Here is a 23,324-nt window from a genome sequence, read left to right as displayed (position 1 = left end):
TAATGTATAAAGATATGTAACGACCTTGACAATACATTTCAAGATCAAATTGACGTGAAATGTCAAAGTCTTTGAACGACGAAAATCGTCATGATTATTTTTATCGTTTTATTATTGTTATGACAATTACGACGGTCTAACTATCGCATTGTATCGATTCTCTATCCTTGTATTTTGGTAAAGAAACTCAGAAATTCAAAAATTCATCCATACATCTCCATAATCACAATCACATCAAAATCACAAATAAACATCTCGATTTCGATTAGATAGTTTAAGATTAAATTGCTCGATCAGTTATTAGATACAACTTCGAAACACATCATTGTGGATCGATTTAAAGTAAATGAAATTAAAATAACAAAAATCTTGATAAATTTTATAAAGTTTTATTTATCGAGATAAAAACTTCGAGTGTGTTGGAAGATTATCGTATTGTTGTTATCTTTTAGAAATTTTTTTTTCCTCGTTTGTTTAAATTTTTTTATTGAAACTCGTTGCGATTATATTATAAATTTTATTTATTTAATTTAACGATATTTAAATTTAAGAAAGTATTTAAAATATTTTGTCTACGTTTATACATACATATGTGAAATATATACATTTTGAAAACTTTTTAAAAAATCAAAATCTTTTATTCTCAAATTGATATTCAAGGTTTCATTAAAATCAAGTATACATCATTCCCCATAATTTTTAACCCAAAAATTTACATAATTAAAAAGAAATCTTGATTGAATATTTAAACATCGATTTTTATAATATTAATATTTGCAACTTTTAAATTGAGAAATATCCGCAATAATATTTTTTCGAACGTAATATTATGCATTATATTTCCATTTCATTATAGCAATTGTTTAAAAAAGAAAAAAATCCATATCTTTTAACGATATGGACGTTTCAAAGAGATTCGAATTACAAGAGCTTTATTTTTTATTTAAATATTTCAAAATTCCATCAGAAAGTAAATATTATAATAAAGTAAATATTATATTTCGATTTCGCGATAATTATATAAATAATTAAGGATTAAAATAAACTCGTCTCTTTTGATGATACGAAAAGAAACGGATCAAATGAAAATATCGGTTCGAAATCGAGATGGAGCATATCGATCGATCGACTGTTCGCGCAAGCCAACAGGTGTCTTCGCGTAAAAGCACTTTCGATCTTAACAGTTACCTCTCTCCCCTCTGACAGCCGGTCGTACCACTTCTCTCCGGCTTGTTTCTCTCCCACGGCCAGCCACGATGTCAGAGACCTTTGCCCCAATTCACTTTTCTCTTTCTCTGCCACGAAGGTTAGCCTCGAATTGCCTTATCGGTTTCATTTCCCCGCTTCGTCGTCCCACACCTTTCGCTTTCCTTCCTTTTTCCTCCTTCGGGCTGAACGCGATTCACTACTCGATCACTCAATATTCGATCACTGGTCCCGTGTTTCTACGTTTCCTTGCGATCACTGTTAACCAAGTTCACCCGACGCTTTCAACTTTTACGATATTTCAACATCACAACGCGATTTTTCTTTAGGGAGAACGATTTCGTTTAAAGAAGAAACGATCGATTTGGAGCATGGCCGCTCTTTGACGTTTTCCACGCGCGTTTGACGAGCCTGTTCGAGATATCGAGACTTTGGTTAACCGATCTTGCGCACGCGCGGATCACGCGCAAAACTCGCTTCGAGATCGAGTTACAGTATTTATTCGTCATAAGCTCCCAGCTAGGAACCAGCTATGAGTATACTATAGCTACTTATTAGGAATAAGAAATTCTAACCAACAAACGAGGATCGTAGAGAAGGCAGTTACCGAAGGACGAGGAAGCATTGAGAATTAAGTATTTATTAAAAAATTTATGACGCATACTTTCGATATGAAGTTAGTCGTTTCGTTAAATACAAGAGAGAGATTCGTTCCTATTGGTGAAAATGATTCTCGACCATTCGTGAGAAGATTTCGAGCAACGAATGTGTGAGTATTGTATTTCTAATTGTGTATCTATGTCGAATGAATCGTAAAAGAAAAATTGATCAACTTTTTTTGGTCTGATTTAATTAAATTAAACTTCACTCGAAAAATATTAAAAAATAAAATCTACTTAGTAATATTAACAAAGTGAATCTTAACCTTAACGAAGCATAGGTTGATTGGCGTGTGTATTTATATATTACATTTATTGTTGTTCGTAATATTTTTTGAAATTATATCATTTAATACTTGTTCTTTCTCATATTTTGTTTTTATTTTCTTATAAATTTAATATTTTAAGTATAGAAAAATATAAAAATTCAAGGGGATAATTCTTTTATTCTGTAATTTTTACATAAATTTTTATATTTTCGATAGCTCGACTAATATATTTGCATTTAATTGTAGTAATTCGAACATGTCGCATGGATTACATTAAAATTTATCATTACTATTAAATTTATATGATACTTTTTTAAAAAAATTCTTTAAAAACTTCTAAAAAAAAACATTGTACATGTATTTGTCGATATTATTATTACATATATATCAATTTGATATAAAAATAATCGCGTAAAAGTAATCGAAACGTGTATAATAATTTTTATAGAGATAAATTTAAATTACTCAATTTATCTAGTTTTAACACAAATAATTGCCATGACTAATCTATTTTTTTTATGTCATGGTTATTTTTTCTACTCGATAAAACTGAAAAATAATCGGAATTATAATTTTTCAGCAATTTTTATCGTATTCCAACCGTACAATCTAAATTTTTGCATTCTCATTAAAAAAACAACGAATTATCAATTTACGTTGTAACAAAAATTATACATATATATTTCAATTATATCTTATAATTAAATTTATTTTAAAAATCGTCAAGATGAAAATAAATATTATCAAAGACAGTTAAGATATTAAAATTCGATTTTCTTTTCATTATCTTATCTTCAAGAATTTACCGTGTATTTCGACATAAATAGATATTAAATCGTCTTTTGCGATATTCTTCATCGAATATAAATCGATACATTTATTTAAGATCGTCGGACGTGATTCTCCCCAGATTCGAATCTTCCAGACGAATTAGATATCGGAACACCAGAACAGCAAAAATCTAATTTTATCATGCACCAATGAAATATCCGTTAAAATTAGTTTCTGAACAGATCCTTATCCAATTACGTATTTGCACATAATTCACAATTTCAAGATCGATATAACGACGAGAGCATAAACAATTAAATACAAATTTAAGCACACTTGAATAGATATCACCGTGCAAATCGATCAGACTTATTTCTCTTTAATCTCTTTCTCGCAAAAAAAAGAAAATCCATCGCACGTTACGATTTTCCACGATTCATCCTGCTATTAAAAATCGTGAAAACGAAGCCACTTCCAACTCTCTTTAAAAATGCAAAAATCCATGGAGGATCCGGCTAAAATTCCATCAAAAAACGTGGCAAGGACGATCGTTTCTAGGAGGTTCCGAGAAACCGGTAATCTCTCTCTCTCTCTCTCTGCGGCAGAAGAAGGAAGTACTTATTTGGCGGGAGCACGGTCACGTAAGGGCACGTGATAAATTTTCTCTCGTTAATGCGTCGACATCGATGGATCGGCCGGGAAGAAAGATTTTGCCCGGGAAAGGTGGACTCGGTTGGAAAATGGAAAGTTGGAAATTACGGTTGGATTCGTTGCTTCGGCTTTTCTCGAGGAAGAAGAAGAAGAAGAAGAAGAAGAAGAAGAAGAAGAAATACAGAAGGCACAGCGGATAGTTAACGAAGATCGTTACCTTAGCCGCTACTTTCCATTTAATCGCCTCTAGAATAGAACTACGCACGTGCAGCGATACAGCGACTGGCTCGATCACGTATCCCGATTCTTGCTAATTTATCACGCGTGCCTCGCTTTGGAAACGGACGTGGACGTGCTCGTGGATGAGGAACGTCGGAGGACGCCGATTTTTGGAGTCGTAAGAATCCAGTGCGCTCGTTAAGCTGCCCATATGCAGCCTGATTCGATGGATCTCGATTAACATCGACTCTTTCCTTTTTTTTTTTTTCCGCTTCTTAGATATTTGGACGTTCGATTCTTTATAACTTGTCCAGATTATTTATCGGATAATTTTATTATTGTTAACGTTGATATATATATATATATTTTTGTACGAGTAAATAAGTGTATAAGGCAGTGTGTATTCGAAACACACGAGTTTATAAACGAGATAATCGGTCTTAAATCGATTGCGAGGGTAGATTATTTGTAGTAGCAAGATAATCGGTCTTAAATCTTCTTAAAGCGCCTAAATGCGTACAAAGTGATCAGCGTACGCGATTCGAGATCTGCTAAGATAATAATTAAGGGAAAAAGTTGTTTCGGGTCGAGAATGAATTTTTATTTCCTTTTTTCAATTCATAGTTACGCGCGTATTTTTATGTAAGATTTAAGGAGTAAAATTTTAATCTGATGGATTAGATATATTATTATTATTATTGTTGTTGTTATTTTTATAATTTCCTGTCGACTCTGTTGCTAATATTTTTATAATGGATGAACATCTTTGTTTCTGCTTGTATGGAATTATTTATTGAAGAAAAACAATATATTTTGGAAATTATAGAGATTCTAAATTCTAACATTTTTATAAAACTTCATGGTTTTATTATAAAGAAATTCTAAAGAACGCTGGGATTCGACAGCTTCTCGTCGAATATTTTATTTTTTAAAAATAATTGGCGGAGCAAGCGATAATCATTTAATTCATTAATCGGCTAATTATTGTAGAAGAATAATAGGATGTTTCTGAATCTCCTCGTTTCAGTGAAGAACAAGGAATTATTCCATTTACGAATCAATATACAGTCACCATAACTTTTCTCGTAATGGTTTCGACATTTGTTTAAGATTTTCATTAACGTTCAATCATCGCGTATATATAAATATCATTTTGTATATTATTTTAATATTATTTGATAAATATTATTATATAAATATTTATATTAAAAATATATTGTTTATGTAACTATATAAAATAGTTTATTAATTTGTTGATAAATATTTATTTTAAATCTTGTTATAAAGTTAGAAGATATTTTAAATATTTCTAAAATTAGATATTAAATTCATTGAAAATTAAATGAAAATGAATTTATTAATTTTAAAAATATATTTATATAAATCTATATAAATATATGTATAAATATTATCGTGCAGTATCGTTTCTCTCTATAATTCTATTCAAAAATGGATTCGTTTCGCGCCATAACCACGCTTCGAAACGGCGCCATTTTGATCTTCCGTCGAATGGCGCGCTTTTTCAATTTTTTTCGCTTTATCCATCTCCTAGCTCTCCTTATTTAATGTGGATTTCGACTTTTCCAAGATTCTCAAGATTTTCCAAACCAATATTTCGATACTGCGGAAATAATATTCTAAATTAATAATTCTTCGAAAAATAAGCTTAAAATATACTATAAACGAAATATAAGTCGAGTTTACAAGTAACGAGTTGATCGTCATTTAATCCAAAATCGGCAACCTATTTAATAGGTTATAACTATTTAATATGTGCTACCATTTAATACATCAATAATCTCCAAAATAAAGAAAAAGAAGAAATTACGTAAAATCGAAAACTTCGTTCCTCGTTTCCCAAAACCGTGGAGATTTCGCGTGGAAAAATCGTGACAGGAAAATAATTACGCGTCATCGCGCTCGCTTCAACAGACGCGATTAAACGCGGACGGCCTCGCTTCGAATCGATTGTCATTTCACCGGTTTTAACGTTCTGTAATTACACTGTCACGGCGCATGCGAAATTGAGCTCGCGGCGAGGTTTCATTATCATAAGCCCGGCTTTCCTTGATCGAATCGGGCTCGAAAGTGTGGCCGAAAACGGCCCCGATTTTCGTCGATCCCTCGACGCTTGACAGCCGTGGTTAACGATCCTGTCGGGCGCCGTTCCAGACGCTCGTAAAAGATCGTAAAAGACCCGCGTCCCTCCTTCAATTTATCTCCCGGCTTACACGTGCTGCGCACCATTTATTAATACCGCTGTTTAATATTTTTTCTCGAGAGAGATGCATCTTTTTTTGAGAAGAATAGAAACTAAACGTGGATTACGTAGTCTAGCACAGTGATAATACAGCAGAGGAATAGTTGGAAAAATTTTTCTTCTTTATTTGGATATCTTTCTATTTTTTAAGGGTCATCTTAAGAATTTCATCGTAATAAATTCATTCTCGAATATATACGTTTTATTAATTTTATTTTAAAAAGTATTATCCTCTTGGAAGGATTTAAAATTTGAATAATGATTCTTGGATAGAAAACTTGGGCTCGAATTATTTCCATCTTTCGCCACGGAATTTAAACGAACCTGTCGATCGTCACCGGCACCGGTTCGATGAATTTTCATCCGCAGTATGATCGGTTAAATTATCTCTCGATCGTTATTCACGCCATCTTTTCGACGCGTCACGTTGGGGAGAAGACGCGTTGGTGAAGAGACAAGTTGAATTTGCTCCGCTCGTAGCGTGTCTCGAGTCGAGATTTACATAATCGATCGGACAACGGTGGCGCGGTTTCGACTTGAGACGAGCACAGCCGAGGAAAGAAGAGGATATTTACGAGACGGCGTGAGAGTTGGACGTGTAAAGACGCGTAGGATGGAAGAGAGTGATGAATATTCATCAAGGTTTTGACTTCCAGATTCGATTGTTCTACGTCTTCTATTGTTTTCCATTTCACGTTGAAATTTTCCCAAAGGTGAATATGTTTGGAATTAGGAATAATTGATGCAACGAGATTTAAGTTGAGAATGGATCCATTTTGAATTTTCGCACGAAAGTCAAAGAGAGAAGGGAAAATATTACCAAGAAATAATTTGTTTCTTGACTTTTCTCGAGTAAATATTATCATCGATATTATTATTGATCGATAATAAATCCTCTTCGAATTTGCAGGCAGCTAAAAAAATATAGAAAGAAATAAAGTTTGTATTCTTGACTTTTGTAAATATTATTATTGGTAACGATTACAATATTATTGACCATTGAGAAAAAGTGTGATCATTATAGCAAACATTCACGTGCTCGCGTGATGAAAATTACAACGATTCGTTAATTGACGACGACACCTAACTCGTCAATAAAAAAAAAAAACGTGTTGTCTTTAATGTATTATTTCGTCTCGAATCGAAATATTTATTTTGTAAACTCGCTCGTTAAATATCGATACGTCGTAAAAAAGAATAAAAAAATAGAAATAAATGGACTGGCATTAAAGAGGCCGAATCGGACAGGCCTACCTCTCAAATTTGATTGGCAGTATCATTTTTCATTTTTGTTTCGAGAAACAACAACTTTCCTCCTCGAGCGAGTTGGAAATTACAGTAAGCACGAACGAAAGTCGATTCACGAATCACCCAGTGAAATCAGTTACACTCGCCAGTTACTATATCATTGTAAAGATAAAGATTATTCGCCAAAATTGTATTGATGATTATTATTATTGCCAAGGATATATATATATATATAATATATCTGATTTCGTTCGATACAGAAATTAAGTACGAGGAGAAAAGAGAATGGGTAAACAGGGATATAAATTGTAAAAATCAAATAACGAAATGTTGTTGCTGTAACGAAGGTGGATATTAAAAAGATATCGTGGATTATAGGGCACGAGAAATTACGGCGAACGTTTAAAAAGGAAAAAAATTAATACGGAGATATGTGTAAAGAATGTTCAAACGTTTGAAATAATTTATACTCTTGAACAACGTAAATAAAGATTATCGTGGTATAATCGTATCAAAGTATTATTATCTTACTCGAAACCTTTTCAAGTTTCTTTGTGTAATCTTTTTTTACCGAACGACATTGAGCTAGCGATACGAAATACCGATTTAATAATTAATTAATATCTATATTTCCAATATATAATTTCTATATAACATATAAAATATACTTTTCATTGTCCTTAAAAACGAATAATTAGATCCATCCACGCTTAAGAGAAAAAGCGCGATTAAATTCTGTTCTCTTTAGAAGTTGACTCAAGTTTCTCAAACTTTCCAGATAATAGATTCTCGATACATCTTCTTTTCTATTTCGTTCAGATTTATCGCAACAATAATCTACGTAACATTCGCTCTGTGTTACAAGTACAGATAACATTAGTTAATTTACCGTTTCTTCTCCTCTTGCAACGGGAACGGGAACAAATTGCGTGCATTTAACGCGCGTATCGCGAACATCGACGCAGGAGAGAAGAGGAAGGAGGGGGGAAGGGGGTACTTAATAAAATTAAATTTACATACTCGTGGCACGCTTGCACGAGTTCCGCAAGCGTACCCGTTCAACCACGGTGCGAGATAATTTTCAATCGAGAGATTTTAATCTACGCTCGGCAACAGTGACGAATATTACGCGATATTTGAGACGAATGTTCTCGCCACAACTCGTTAAATTTCCGAGACGGTTTGTTATAAGTATATTTGTCAACAAGTTGCCGTCCGGACACGACTACGTTTGTCCTCACGAGGACGACGGCAGTTAACGAGGAAGCGAGTAAGCATAAAGATAGACGAAGAAAAGATGTAAACATTGGCTTGTTTTCCTTCTTCCTCAAAGATACATCATATACCTTCGTCCTTCATATTGCGAAGATTCTTAAAAAGAAGTATGGAAAGAAAAATATCTCTTTTTTAAATTTTATCCTTTTTAATATATATTATATATATTTTTCTTATACGGGGTGGCTGTGTGTATCTTGAATTGAATTGAATTTGTAGTAATATGAAAAAATGTTGTACATGCAAAACTTGCACTGTATAGAGGGAATGTACAATTGTGATAAAAATATTTATATATATATATATATATCGGTGTTCAACGTATTCCATGCTTTCACACTTCATCATCATCGTCATCATCCTCGAGGCGACATAAAATCTCTATCTCATCGGTTTGAGCACATTTCAACCGTGTATCCTGTCAAGTCGAACGAAAGTCTTCTCGCGAATCTTTGTCACGTATTTTTCCTCTCCGATTCTGAAATTCCCGATTTACGGATCTCTGTCATCATAAATATCACGTTTCTCTTCATCAGATACAAAAGATAGAAGAAGGATAGAATCTTCTCGTTGCGCGAACAAAGGGATCGAAAAAGAGCTTCATCTGATTCCTTCCAGAAAAGTCTTTCTCGATAAAAAATTTTAATATTCGTGAAGAGTACTTGAAACCGCAATTTTTACATTCATGATTCCTTTCCTCAAATATGTCATTAATGAATTATGTTACGATACGAAATTATTATATTAATATCAAATATACAACATGAAAATTCTTTGTCACATGAATCATCAGGATGATTCGAAATTAATATTGAATGCACATTGCAAAAATTTTCAGATCCTTGTTTCACCGATTTTATTTCGATTTCCTCTCTTCAGCCAATAAATAAAAATACGCCGGCGACGCGAGTAACCCGATTCCTCGAAAAAAAATATCCTCAAAATCCTCGAAACTCTTTTTTAAATCTCTCTCGCACTTTTGATACAGGATAAAGCGGTAACCCTGGGCGTACCCCGTGGCTCGGTTTCGCAACTCGACGAGAGTTAAAGCGGACCTACTGGACCGGTGGCCAACCGTGAATGGCCAAGCACACGCGCACGCGCACGCACGCCGTGTCTCTTTCTCGCACTCCCACCTTTCACGAATCTCCTTGTCTCGCCACGTCCTGTTTTTCGTCCTGGCCGGCTTGCCTTATCGGCGACCGCCTCTCTCTCTCTTTCTTTTTCGTCCACTGCGCGATAAAACGAAGGTTTTTTTTACTCGATCCAAGGCTACTCCTCGATCTAAATTATAATTAAATTTATCTCTTTAGGTGTAGAGGAGAGAAAGAAGGAGAGAGAAAGATTATTAAGGGAAGAAAAGGTTTCCTCGAGATTCGCGCATTAGATACGCCCACGCGCGTTGGTGTTTCTCGTCCACCATTTTTCCAGAGAATTGATGATATTCAAGAGAGGATTTACGCATTTCTCAAACGAGCGGTGGGCTTTTTACAATCGTAAATATTTCCATCTCGCGTTTCGTTGGATTTGAATGACAAGGGGGAAGGGATAAATTTTTTATATATATATAAGTGGATTTCTCGCGTTGAAATGTAAATGTACGGATATTGTGAGACGCGTGGAATGTATTTTGAATGTCGTAAATAACGAATTTTTCCCTAAACGTTTTAGCCGATCATTGAATGATTTTTTCCTTTTAAAGCGTTTTATTTTATATATACATGGCGTAAATTAGACGCGAATTAAAATCTCACGTTCGATATCTCTAAATCGAGCAACGATCGAAATTAAGCGATCGATGTATGCAACTTTTTTCCCTACTCGAGTGAGATTGTTACGTTAACGATCCTGGTTGCTATTTAAGGTATAGACGATTCAACTCGCTAACTAAATGCTCATTACTTGTCTCTTTTCTAACATATTCATCGGAAAAATTGGATTCATGGAAACACATATATCCCCTCCCCTTCTTATTATCAATTTCTATTCCAGAAAAAGAGAAAGAGATTTTTCCCTAGATTTTCGCGGAAGAAAAAAAAAAGAAGAACAAAGATCGACAAGTTTCGTCGGAATTGCCGAAGCGGGAGAAAAAAATGGATAAACATCGTCCCAACGTTGCCAACATTCGTTTCCTTTCCCCTTAACAACGATCGTTGAGGGGAAAAAAAACCACGATCCGTGATCACAAAAATATACACGAGGGGAAAAATTCCTTCCACCATCCATCCATCCATCCATCCATCCACCCCGCTCTTAAAAATACTCGCTGATCAATCGTGCCGCGCTTCGAAAGTCCACCTGTGCACGATTTATCGCCGGTCACCGTACAAACACCGTGTGCGCACGCGTTATTGCCGGCCAGGCCTGCTTATGGTAACCCAGTTCGCGGTAGCGGGCATTTCTGAAATGTCACACCGACACCGCCGCGGCCGTAAGTTAATGACAGTGGCTGTGGTGGCGCGCGTCGCTGTTTCGCGCAGACGAAGAAAGAAAACGGCGCGAGGGGTAAGTGGAGGAGTGAGAGAGAAAGAGAAAGAGAGAGAAAGAGAAAGAGACACGTGTCCCGCCGCGGAGTGGACTCGAGCTGGAGTGGACGGAAAGAGGGAAGGGAAAAAAAGGCGGCGGTAAATCGATGCCGTTTCATTGTGGTTAATTAATTTTTCGTTTCCGACGGTGTACAAGTGGGACTCGTAAATCACTCGTTTATCGCATTCCTTCGCGATTTTCGTGGATTTTCGTGGAACAGGGAGAAAGATTGACGCTGTTCCAATTAATTTTTCATTCGGACGGCGAACAAGAGTCGACCCGTAAATCATCGTTTATCGCATTTTCTCGACGCTGTCTACGATTTTCGTGGATTTTCTCGTGGAAAAGGGGAGAGAAAGTGGTCAGTTAATTTTTCATTTCGATGGCCACCAATCATCGTTTATCACGTTCCTTCGTTATTATGTCATTTTCGTTAATTTTCACGGAGGAGTGAGAGGGAAAGGGAAGCGATCGACGTAGCGGTAGATTAAATTTTCATTTAGGTGAATGAGAATCATTGTTTACTACGTTTTCTACGATTCTACGATTGATTTTTTTTCATGGAGGGAGAGAAGAGAAGGATCGACATTGTGGTGGATTAATTTTTAATTTCGACTCGTAATTCATCGTTTATCGCGTTCTTGACGATTTTCGTAGATTCTCGTGAAAGAAGGAAGAGAAAGATGGGCGCTGCGGTCAATTAATCCTCTGTTGCATGAATTTTTATGACGAATTGAAGAGAAATATACACGTTAGTCTTAAAAATGATCGTGATAAATAAATTATAACAGCCTTCTTATTTTTTTGTGTGTATCCCTGTACGTATTTTGCACTGCCATTTCGATGACTGCGAATCACTGTTTACTACATTTTCTACGATTCTCGTTGATTTTCACGGAGGAAAAAAGATCGACGTTGTGTGGTTGATTAATTTTTAATTTCGACTCGTAAATCACATCGTTTATCGCATTCCTCGGCGCGTTTTCGACCCCATCTACGATCTTCCTAGATTCTGGAAGAGAAAAAAGAAAGATCGACGCTACGGTCAATTAATTTTTCATTTTGACGGCCACAAATCACGTTTATCACATTCCTCCGCGCAATCTCGACGATTTTTCGTTAATTTTCATGGAGGAAGGAGGAGCGATCGCGGTTAATCGATTTTTAATTTCGACGGCCGTCGAAATCGATTCGTAAATCACCGTTTATCGCATTCCTTCTCGAATAGATTTTCGTGGAAGAGTAAAGAATCGCTCCAGCATTCCTCCTCGACGCCATTCCCTACGAATTTTCGTTAGTTTTCACGGAGTGATCGACATTGATCAATTCCCAATTTCGACGAATCGTGATCCACGATATCTCTGAATCGAGGAATAGTCGATTGAAAAATTAACAAATTCGTCCATTTTTCCTCGTCCATTTGGAAAGTCCTCGTATAACATTTGTAACGAAAAGCTGTTGCACCGCGGACAGATCAATTTTTCGTTCCGACGAGTCGATTCATTTCGCCACATTCCTTCGAGAACCCATTCACGATCTTCGTGGACTTTTTTGCGCGTACGTGACTTTGGCATCTCGACCGTAATTCGTTGGAATTTTTACCTTTTTTCCAGTTACGCGAGTTTTCGATCGTAGTTCAAGAAATGAATCCCCGATAATTTAATTCAATTAAGTCATTTTGCCATTTGGATCGAAACTTTTGTCTTTCTCCGGGAGGAGAATTAATTAAAATAATTTGAGGATTAATTAAAACAACGATTTCTTACTATACGTTTTCTACTCTTTTTTAAAAAAGGCCAAGTCTCTCTTATTTTCAACTCTTATTCAATTTAAGTTACGTGTATTTATTATATCATTGCAAGGCGTTTCGAAAAAAAAAAAAAACTTTCCCTTCAGTTTATAAATCGCCGTAATAACCCGTGAAAAATTCCATTTGCCGCGAGACCGAACACTTTTAAATTCTTTTAAATTAAATTTAAATTTAAGATTCAGTTTCGCACCGAAACTTATTAAGCAACGAATTCGAGCTTCGAAAAATTGATAAAAAAAAAAAAATAAGGCTGGTTTTGCACGCGTATCGATGTATTATAACTCGAAAGAGGGACCGAGTCGCGGTCGAAACTTATTAAGCAACGAATTCGAGCTTCGAAAAATTGATAAAAAAAAAAAAAAATAACGACTAGTTTTGCACGCGTATCGATGTATTATAACTCGAAAGAGGGACCGAGTCGCGGTCGAAACTTATTAAGCAACGAATTCGAGCTTCGAAAAATTGATAAAAAAAAAAAAATAATAACGGCTAATTTTGCACGCGTATCAATGTATTATAACTCGAAAGAGGGACCGAGTCGCGGAAATATGAAGAGAAAAAAAAGGGGGGGGATGAAGAGATCCTTTAACGATTAAGCGGTCAGAGCGCGTTGAACGGGTGCAAAGATTGGAAGTAGGGAAAGCGCGGTTAGTGGGCGTTCTTTCGTTCGTTCGAAAGTGGCCCGAGCGCGACGTCGTTTATTTTGGAATAATAAAAAAGGGAGGAAGAAAGAAGGAAAGAAGGAAAAAGGAGAAATAATATCTAATTACGAATTAATCCTATTATTCTTGCTTTTATTTTTAGAAATAACATACGAAGGAGTAATTTTATTTCGTATTGTTGGATGGAATAAGTTGCTCGAACTTTATCGTTTAATAATATTGAACGAGAGAGAATATAATAAGAGCGCGTTTTTCGAGTGCTGTCCGAATGATTGACTCGTACCACTTTCGAAATAAAAGAATACAACTCTTCCTTCTCGATACGCACACGTTGTTTATACGCACACGTGTAAAAGTTTATTTCGCGATATTTTTCAATAAATGAATCGCACGTTTGGTGGGGGAAAAAAAAAAAAAATTCCATTTCGAACGCGACGAAGGTGTGCAAGAAAATTCGCTCGTAAATCGTCGCCGTTGAAACTCGTTTGAGAATTATCGGCGCGCAGAGCGCGATTCCGTGCCGTTTTCTGCTCAATTAATTAAATAACTGGGAATGGGGAGGGGGAAATCAGAATGTTTCCAACGGCGAGAGAAAGAAAGGTACTCGATCGTACACGTTCACACGGTGCACGTCAACGGAAAATCATAATTCTCGCAAGTATTCGGTTCGAAATCGAACCGATAAATCCCACCCGTGAAAACCGGAAATCCCGAGAATGCCGATCGTTCGATCGAAGCAAATTGCAAATATTTTATCTATTCCTTCTTTTTACCCTCGCAATTATTCGCGAATTTTTATTTCATAACTCTGAAAGATCTTGTTCGACAGTTTCAAATAGTCTCAGGGATCGATATAAATAGAATTGCGGAGGAATTTTTTAACGGGTATAAATAATTTTCTTCTTTTCTTCGATTCAGATTATTCAGATGGCGCAACGAAGGGTGAATGGCAATGACACGGCGCGTTAAACGACATTTTTTCTTTTTTCTCTCTTTTCTCTTTTCTTTTTTTACGATCGATAAAACTGGTTTTCGCGTCGTCGGTGTATGCGTTCGCGTTTGATCTTTCACGCCTCACAATGTTTCATCGGCTGGTCGTTGACCCGTGCCGCCATCATTTTTATGATCCCGCGTACAATGGATAAATATTTCGTGTAGGCAGGACGGCTCTTCCGCTTTTTTCTTTATTTATTCATTTATTTTTCTTCTCTCCTAGCTCGATGAATCGCCATTATAGAATTTAAGGCACGACGAGTCTTCCTTTCTTTCTTTTTTTTTTTTCATCGTGAATTATCATCGCAGAATTGATAAAATGAATCTTTGAAGCCAAAAACTATCTCAACGATATTGAGATATATAAATATATTTTCGAATTAATCAATTTTACGCGAATAATCGAAAAGAAGATTTTTTATTTTTCGAAATTATTATTATTTAACAATAACGATCGAACGTTAAAGCCTAGATTAATATTTAAATTTCACCAAATTAAAATATTTCACGGGAAGATAAAAAGAATAATTGAAAACTGCTGAGATGAAAGAAAAATATATCTCAACGTGCGATAAAACGCGAGTTACGAGTTGCTCGAGAGAGAGAGAGAGAGAGAGGACGAGAACGTTTCACCCGAAAACGAGCTTAATCTCGAGAGGAAGGTTGACACGAAGCGACAGGTTGACAAGGGCGGGACAGGGTTTCTCTGCGGGAAATGCATAATTCAACTCGGCTTTATAACGCTTTTGTAATTACTTTCCTCTTGGCCGGCGACCAACGTTACTCGTCGACCTCGTTCCCGTGCTTCATCTCGTGCAATTTATTTTATAAACCGCCAAACCACCGTTTCCTCCTTTTTTTTTTTTTTTTTTACGCGATCGGAAAACCGAACTCGTGCTCGACGAAGGATCGAATGTATTCGAAACGCGTCCTCGCCCGCAACTCTCTTCGAGAATTAAGTAACATTTTTTTAATTATATAATATGTGCACACAAAGATCGCCTTGATTTTCTCTTTCTCGTTTCGTATAAAAGAAATAATTTTCACACTTTTTTGTTGGTTGCATTCTTTTTCTTTTCCTTTCGAATATATCGATAAACACGAATTTGAAATTCGCGGTGAAATCTACGAGAGAAGGATTCGAATCGAAGTAATCTTCTTTAGAGATATAATTCATAATTATCCTAAGAAAGAAAGAATACTTTTTTCGACATATCGTTTATTCGAAACATTTTCTCGCGAAATCAAACGCAATATCGAGAACGTATTAATACGAAAGGATCAAAGTGACGATAATGGACAGACAAATTTCTTTTATAATCGAACCATTATAGAGAACCATTTACAACGTACGAAAATTTTATTCGAATGAAACGACGAAATCTTACGTTGATCTATCTTATTAAACCGTCGTTTCCAGTAGATACGCGCATTCAATTTATCCACGTCGAGTAAATTCAAACCGTCTCTGCTTCGTTCGTTCCCTCTTCCCCCACTCTTCCATCGTCTTCCTTCTTCTTTTCCCCCTCTCCTGCTCCTCGGCGAGTGGGGGAAGGAGGGGGAGTTTAAACTTACGAAACTTTCTTCTACGGGCGAGCGCAGTCACGCGATCCAGTCACCTCATCGTAGATGGATCGTCGTAATTAGGAGCGTCTGCTTTTGGGATCCGACTCCCCACTCTCCACCCCCCACTCCCCGTCACTCTCCTCCGTATACCGAGCGCATTATACCGGCCTAATTGTCGATTCGCCGTTTATGTGAAACCGAGGAAACGTGACTTCAATGCGTGCTCGAAATTCTCTTTCTCTCGTTTCCCTTTAAAATGTAAAACACCGACGCGAGCAAAAGCTTCCAATTCGTTCATTCCTTATTCGAAAAAGAAGTTAAGATAGTTAAGTCAACGTAATTTTTTTATTCAATAGTAAAATTTATTCGAAATCTTTGATATTAATTACGAAGTTTGAAATCAGCAGGAAACTTGTAATTATTGAAAATTAACGTGGACAATTTTTTTTCCGCAAAAATTTGACAGAAAATTCTTTTGAAATTTATTAAAGTAATATCGAAATTGGGTGGGAAAAGTCGGATTGGAATGGCGTCATTGAAGCGTAGAAAATTGTTTGAATAAATAAATACAGATAATTGATTGTAAATAATTAAATCTCGAGGTTTCCCACGAAATTACTTCGGGGAATGTTTGGAAACATAATTAAAGACGTGATTTTAGAATTTTTGATCCGAAGTATACTTTTCATCTCACGACAACAAAGATGATCTTTTAAGGATTTCTACACTGCAGATTCCATGAAAGGAAGAGAATTCTCGTTAACGAGATGATTGAACGTTCAGCGAAGCGGAATATTATTCAAAGCCTCCATTAACATTTTAATCTTGAATTTCTATTTATAATACTTATTTAGAAAAAAATTACTCGTTCCAATTCCCTCTTCCTCCTCTCTCTCTCTCTCTCTCTCTCGAAAAGAAACAGAATTATATAATCTGAAATTAAGAAGGAGAAGAAATATAATTTATGAGAACCGCGCAAATTGTATTTAAACGACGAGCATTGATGTAAATTGAAACCACGATTGAAATTTTGCTTAACCCATTGTCCATCCATTAATTCAAAGATTATTAATTCAAAAAAAAATATAATTGCCAGATTCATTAATCTCAATTTGAATCGAAACAGGCCTCGATAATATACATATATATATATATCTCGTACAACCACAGGTATCTTGGAGTATTTTGCTTGGGAATTACTTTTTGCTTGGGGTTATCGCGAGTGTGTTATTTGAAATTATATTTCCAAGGTTCCACGCAAAGATTCTATTTCCCATCCCGTTCCCTGTTATTACTATCATTTTTCATCCCATCATAACCGTATCAATTACACCGAGTTAAACGTGGATTTAAACACAATTCACGATTTATCCATCCGCAACGGGAAATTTCCTTCTTCTAAAGTAAATCTGGATTAAATCGGCTCGATCTCCCTTTTCCAATTTCGGTTTGTTTCGCGCTTCGCGAAACCTGCTCGAGAAATTTCTATCCTGCACACACGTTTAATTCAAGATGATTTGAGAAAGAAATTGTGGAATATATGTACAAACGGATTTCGATTGTAACTTTTCTTGAATCGATAATCGATCGAATAGAAAGTTTATTGAAATGTAACCAGTCGGATGGAACAAGATAAGATATTATTTTTTTTAACATTGGAGAAAAATAATCTTCGAATTATTGAAAAGTATGTTCATTCATGGTTATTTCAATCTCGTAATAATTTCAAACAAACTTATTTTCTTGCATTAATCGTCCATGTTCCTCTCGATCCTTCAACCAATTTAAGCCGATCTCCTCGCTTTTCCTGAATAATCGTTGAATAATCGTCGCGCCATTTCTTGATTTCTAATCGGATAAAATTATGTATTGGCTGTGATACGCGAAAATTTTAAATAAATGTTAAATAAAAAAAAAAAGTGCAATTCGAGAGAGTCGCGATCAGAGAGAGAAAGAAAAAGTAATTCCCTCTTTTCTAGATATAGGAAAATTTCAAAATTGTTATTTAATACATAAATAATAATTATGTATTATCGAGGATTGAATAGAAAGTGCAACTTAAACATCGATACATAAACGTAAATTATTTTAAAATAATTAATAACAAATAAAAATAATAAATAAAAAATTGGTAAAAAATAATAAAAAATAATAAAAATAATAAATAAAACATTAGTAAAAAATAATAAAAAATAATAAAAATAATAAAAATAATAAAAATAATAAATAAAAAATTAGTAAAAAATAATAAAAATAATAAAAATAATAAATAAAAAATTAGTAAAAAATAATAAAAAATAATAAAAATAATAAAAATAATAAATAAAAAATTAGTAAAAAATAATAAAAAATAATAAAAATAATAAATAAAAAATTAGTAAAAAATAATAAAAAATAATAAAAATAAAATAATAAAAAATTAGTTTGATACAAAAACGTAATATATTATGGAGGATTAAATAGAAAGTGCAACTTAAACATCGATACATAAACGTAAATTATTATGGAATTAAATAGAAAGTGCAACTTAAACGTCGATCAGAGAGAAAAAAAACAATAATTCTTTAATATAAAAACGTGATATATTATCGAGAATTAAATAGAAAACTGCAACGTCGATAAACGTAATCTATTATTGAGTATTAAATAGAAAATGCAACTTAAACGTCGATCAAAGAAGAAAAAAACAATAATTCTTTAAGAAAAATTCTTTAACAAAAACGTAATATATTATCGAAGATTAAATAGAAAACTGCAACTTAAACGTCGATCAGAGAAGAAGAAAAATAATAATTTAATACATAAATGTAATGTCTTATCGAGGATTAAAGAGGAAATGTAACTTAAACATCGATACATAAACGTAATATATTATCGAAGATTAAATAGAAAACTGCAACTTAAACGTCGATCAGAGAGGAAAAGAACAACAATTCTTTAATACATAAAATTAATATATAATATATTATCAAGGATTAAATAGAAAATGCAACTTGAACGTCGATAAACGTAATCTATTATCGAGTATTAAATAGAAAATGCAACTTGAACGTCGATAAACATAATCTATTATCGAGTATTAAATAGAAAATGCAACTTAAACGTCGATCAGAGAAGAAAAAAGCAATAGTTGTTTAATATATAATATATTATCGAAGATTAAATAGAAAACTGCAACTTAAACGTCGATCAGAGAGGAAAAGAACAACAATTCTTTAATACATAAAACGTAATATATTATCAAGGATTAAATAGAAAATGCAACTTGAACGTCGATAAACGTAATATATTATCAAGGATTAAATAGAAAATGCAACTTGAACGATCAGAGAGGAAGAAAAAAATATTTTTTTTATCTACTTGTAATTATCCACAAATTATTACACACCTCCTTCCAACCTCTCCGGCTATTTATACGTCCGAATAATTCGCCCGAATGGTCGAGCAGTTGCGGGTCTCTGTCGAAAGCAGACGGTCGGAAGAGAATTCCGAATCTTTCAGAAACACTTGGCCACTGGCCAAGAATAAATATCGATCGTCCGTCCGTCTGGTCTGGGGCCGATATTGTCGGTGGCAGGGAAAGGAAAAGTGGTATTACGATACCGATGCGAGTGATTTGTTGAACCGAGAGCGGCCCGCCATTTTTCTTTTTCTTTAATCGGCTCCGGCCATTATCGTTGCACCACCCGCCTCGCAATAAATTCTTTTCTTTCGTGGGAATTCGTACCGAAGATACGAATAACCTTAAATATTATTTTTTAATATTACATATCGTAATCCTTTTCGACAATTCTCGCCCCTTAATTATTCCAACCAAGATTAATTCGATCGATTCGTGGAAAATATACAGCTATTCGCACGGATTCTTGAAGAAGCGCACAATTGGAAGGATATTATTCCATACTGTTCGAGGCGAAATTATGCGGAGTCTGCTCCCTCGAGGCTGCTATCCTCGAGGAGGATATGCAAGAGGAACGCGATATTTCGTAGCGTGGCCTCGTTAAACCGGTCTCCACTTCTGTTAGAACCCGATTCGAGTAAAGGTATGTACGAATACGCTCCAATGTAGTCGTCGTATGAATTATTGTGTATTGAAATAGGATCTTTTCTTTTCTGCGATTAGGTTAGCTTGGTATTTTTGATAAAAACCGTAACCTCTCCTTCGTCCATCTCGATTGTTTTTCTCCGTAAAATAACACTCGAAGAAAATTCAATTTGATTATATCAATTGTTCAATCGTATCACAATTATTACGAAATTAAAAATAGAAAAAAAAATGGATGAATTTGCGGATACGTTAATATAAATCCATTCGTATCGTTGTTCGAGTAAAACGAGAATTAATCAACCGTAAATAAATGTAACTTTAATTCGCGAAATAAATTGTTCCAATCCATAAATTAACGATATGTATATATAGAAACATGAAAATTGTTAAATTGTTGATCGTTGCTTTTATCGAAAAATATTATTGGAAAAAATCATTTTTGATCGATCCAATCCACGAGATGGGAGATTATTTGTTAACAGACCTAGCTGATACGATGGATCGAAGCTGTTATAACGCTCTGAGTAAATTCAACGAGCACAAAAATTTTCAATCTCTTCTAAATTTTTATAAGTTCAACAAATTGTCTAATTTAACATTTAATCATTCGTGTCGTGTGTTATTTATTTCGTTTTTTGATTAGCTTTTTTTATTATCTTTTTTACATATTTATATTTTTAAATATTTATTTTTTGATTTTTTTATTAATTATTTAGGCTCATTTATACCTTCGTATATTTATTTATAGATATTATTTATTCATTTACACTTCTTTTTACTTAATTTTCTTTACCTTTCTATTTATTTATTTATTTATTTAAATTTATTCATTTGTTGATTTTTAAATAATTTATTATATTATTGTATTGTACGAGCCTCGACTCGTAATTGAGAGCTGGCAATAATTGGCATCGGTTTTCGTTTGAAATTGAAATTATTATTTAAAAATATTGGATATATAAAGAGATCCTGTTAGAAGAATTCGTTTTTTTGGAAATAATCCCGAACTACTTTCTTCCAGATTCCTTCTAATTTACTTGTATTTTTCACATTGGATCTTTGATTATTTTTCAATACTTTTCAAATTTCCAATATTTATAATTCATATAATCTAGATTTTGAACAATCGCAACGTAATTTTTCTGAATCGGTAACGATTAAATTCATTCAGAATTATTTTAAAATATCGAACAGAATATTTTCTTCTCTAAAACGAATGCTCGATAAGAAAAAGGATGGATAAAAGTATCGAAAGTACGATTTACTTTCAGATTATATTTTTTGTAATCGCGAGCAATGCGGTCGTAGTAGAATATTTGCTTTCGCGAAAAAAGTTTTTTAAATCCTTCCTTGATGGATAACGGATGAACAAATTAGACCCAACTGTTTGTTCATCGATTATAACTTAAACGGTTGCGTTAACGGTCTTTTTTTTCTCTCTCTCTTTTTTTTTCTTTAAATATTTGTCCCGAGCACATATTGGAGTCAACGCTTCTTCTCTCAAGAGGATGAAACAGTCATCCATCACGTCAATGAAGGTAATTACCTTTCATTAATTTTATTTAAATTCTCATCCTTCTATCTCAACGTTTGGATGGATCTTTTGATGCTTTTACACGATTTTCTCGATTTTCGTTATTATTAGAATTCAAGGATACAGTTTTAATTTTTATTTCACTTATCATGTATAGTTTAATAGAGTTTTGTTTTGTTTTTTAATAATCTAATAAACCGAACTGTGATTTGAATTATGTTTTGTTCCATTTTCTTTATTGTTACAGATGTTTTACATGATTTCTACATCCTCCTACACGATGATGGCCTTAATGAATTTCGCGTCTAACGATGACTCGCACGTCTCTTCTCTTTTCTCGATCACAACGTAGCAGATTTTTGCACGAACATTCTAAATTAATCATTAATTTTAGTTTTCTTGCTTTTATTTTTCTAGCTTTTTAGACGGGTAATGATCTTTACGTAATTGGCATTGCTTTTCGAATTTTTCGTTTGAGAAGAAAAAAATGTTTTCAAATGTTAGAAATGTAAGATGTACTTTGTTTATCAAGAGTTTTAGAACACTTGCAGCACCTAAATTCATGCTGCAATTATTTCGATCAATTTACTAATAAATGTTAATGGAATCTGGATAAAAGGATAGGTAATCAAACTTTTAAAAAAGACGAGAATATATTAATTATATTAGATATTGATTGGTCAATATCGATTAGATTAAGTTTGTTGTAAAGATACGATTCATAAATTAAAGCGAAAAATAAAATTCTTTTACTCTGTTCTCTCTTTCGTTTCCATTATTTTTCTTCTCTGTTTCCTGTTCGAGTCGTTTCGCCTTCCAATTTATCTTTACGATTATTTTTTCGTCGCTTATCTAATTATCGACTACGTGCAACGGTGGCAAGAATCGCTGGACCGATGCTCTGCTTCCGGTCAAGGACTCTTCGATCGATTGGCACTCTTCGAATTAAAAGAACGCAAAGGATAAAATGTTCTGGATACTGAATTTATAATAAATATAGATAAGAAAAATAAACGATGAATGAAGAAGAGAGATAGGATTATACAATCAATTTCCACTTGAGTGTCGAAATAAATGGTAAAAAAGAAAAGAAAGAGTAGAGATAATTTAAAACTTAATAGTGAACGCCATCTCTCGAGTATCGTGAACATATCTTCAAAGACTGAGTGAGAATTAAAGACGAGCATTATTTCTTGAATATTTCGTTATATTTTTGCACAAGTCTTTTTGGCGCTCGATAGATGGCGGTAGCGATCAAGTCTTGCTCTATCTCTATCTTTTCTTCTACTTGTTTTCCTTATCTATACTTGTGTTTTGTCGACGCCACTCTAGAGATGGCGTTGATTGCACAATTTTTATTCTATCTCTGTCCTTTTCTCGTTAATTCCTTTCTTTGTCTGTACTTCATCTACGAAATCACAGAAGAGAATAACGTTAAAAACGTTTAATATTTTTCGAGAACGAAAAAGAACGAAAAATACATCGAGTATTAAGTTTATTCCGTATTTTGTTTCCGACTTTGCTAAATAATTCATTTTTTATTTTAATTTACAGAATGTTACCGACTTGACTATCAGTAAAGGGAACGTGGATCGTTTGCTAGCGCTACTTTTCGAATCTTTCAATT

The 23,324-nt window shown here is 34.1% G+C and overlaps 1 protein-coding gene and 1 long non-coding RNA gene across 2 annotated transcripts in view; one reads left to right on the top strand and one right to left on the bottom strand.

Moving 5' to 3' along the window:
• LOC107992818 (class A basic helix-loop-helix protein 15) overlaps positions 1-1,588 on the bottom strand; it is a 137,134-nt gene extending 135,546 nt beyond the window's left edge. The window contains exon 1 of the mRNA XM_028664338.2: positions 1,189-1,588. The gene's annotated coding sequence lies outside the window, so the exon portion shown is untranslated. The remainder of the gene's footprint in view (positions 1-1,188) is intronic.
• A 16-nt stretch (positions 1,589-1,604) lies between these two features.
• LOC133667154 (uncharacterized) lies at positions 1,605-22,441 on the top strand. Its single transcript, XR_009832345.1, has 2 exons — positions 1,605-1,975; positions 21,945-22,441. It is a non-coding gene; the product is annotated as an uncharacterized LOC133667154 (long non-coding RNA).
• The last annotated feature ends 883 nt before the right edge of the window (positions 22,442-23,324 follow it).

The sequence above is a fragment of the Apis cerana genome, linkage group LG1 (assembly GCF_029169275.1).
Source record: "Apis cerana isolate GH-2021 linkage group LG1, AcerK_1.0, whole genome shotgun sequence".
NCBI classification, from domain to species: Eukaryota; Metazoa; Arthropoda; class Insecta; order Hymenoptera; family Apidae; genus Apis; species Apis cerana.
This window is presented reverse-complemented; position numbering and strand designations above follow the sequence as displayed.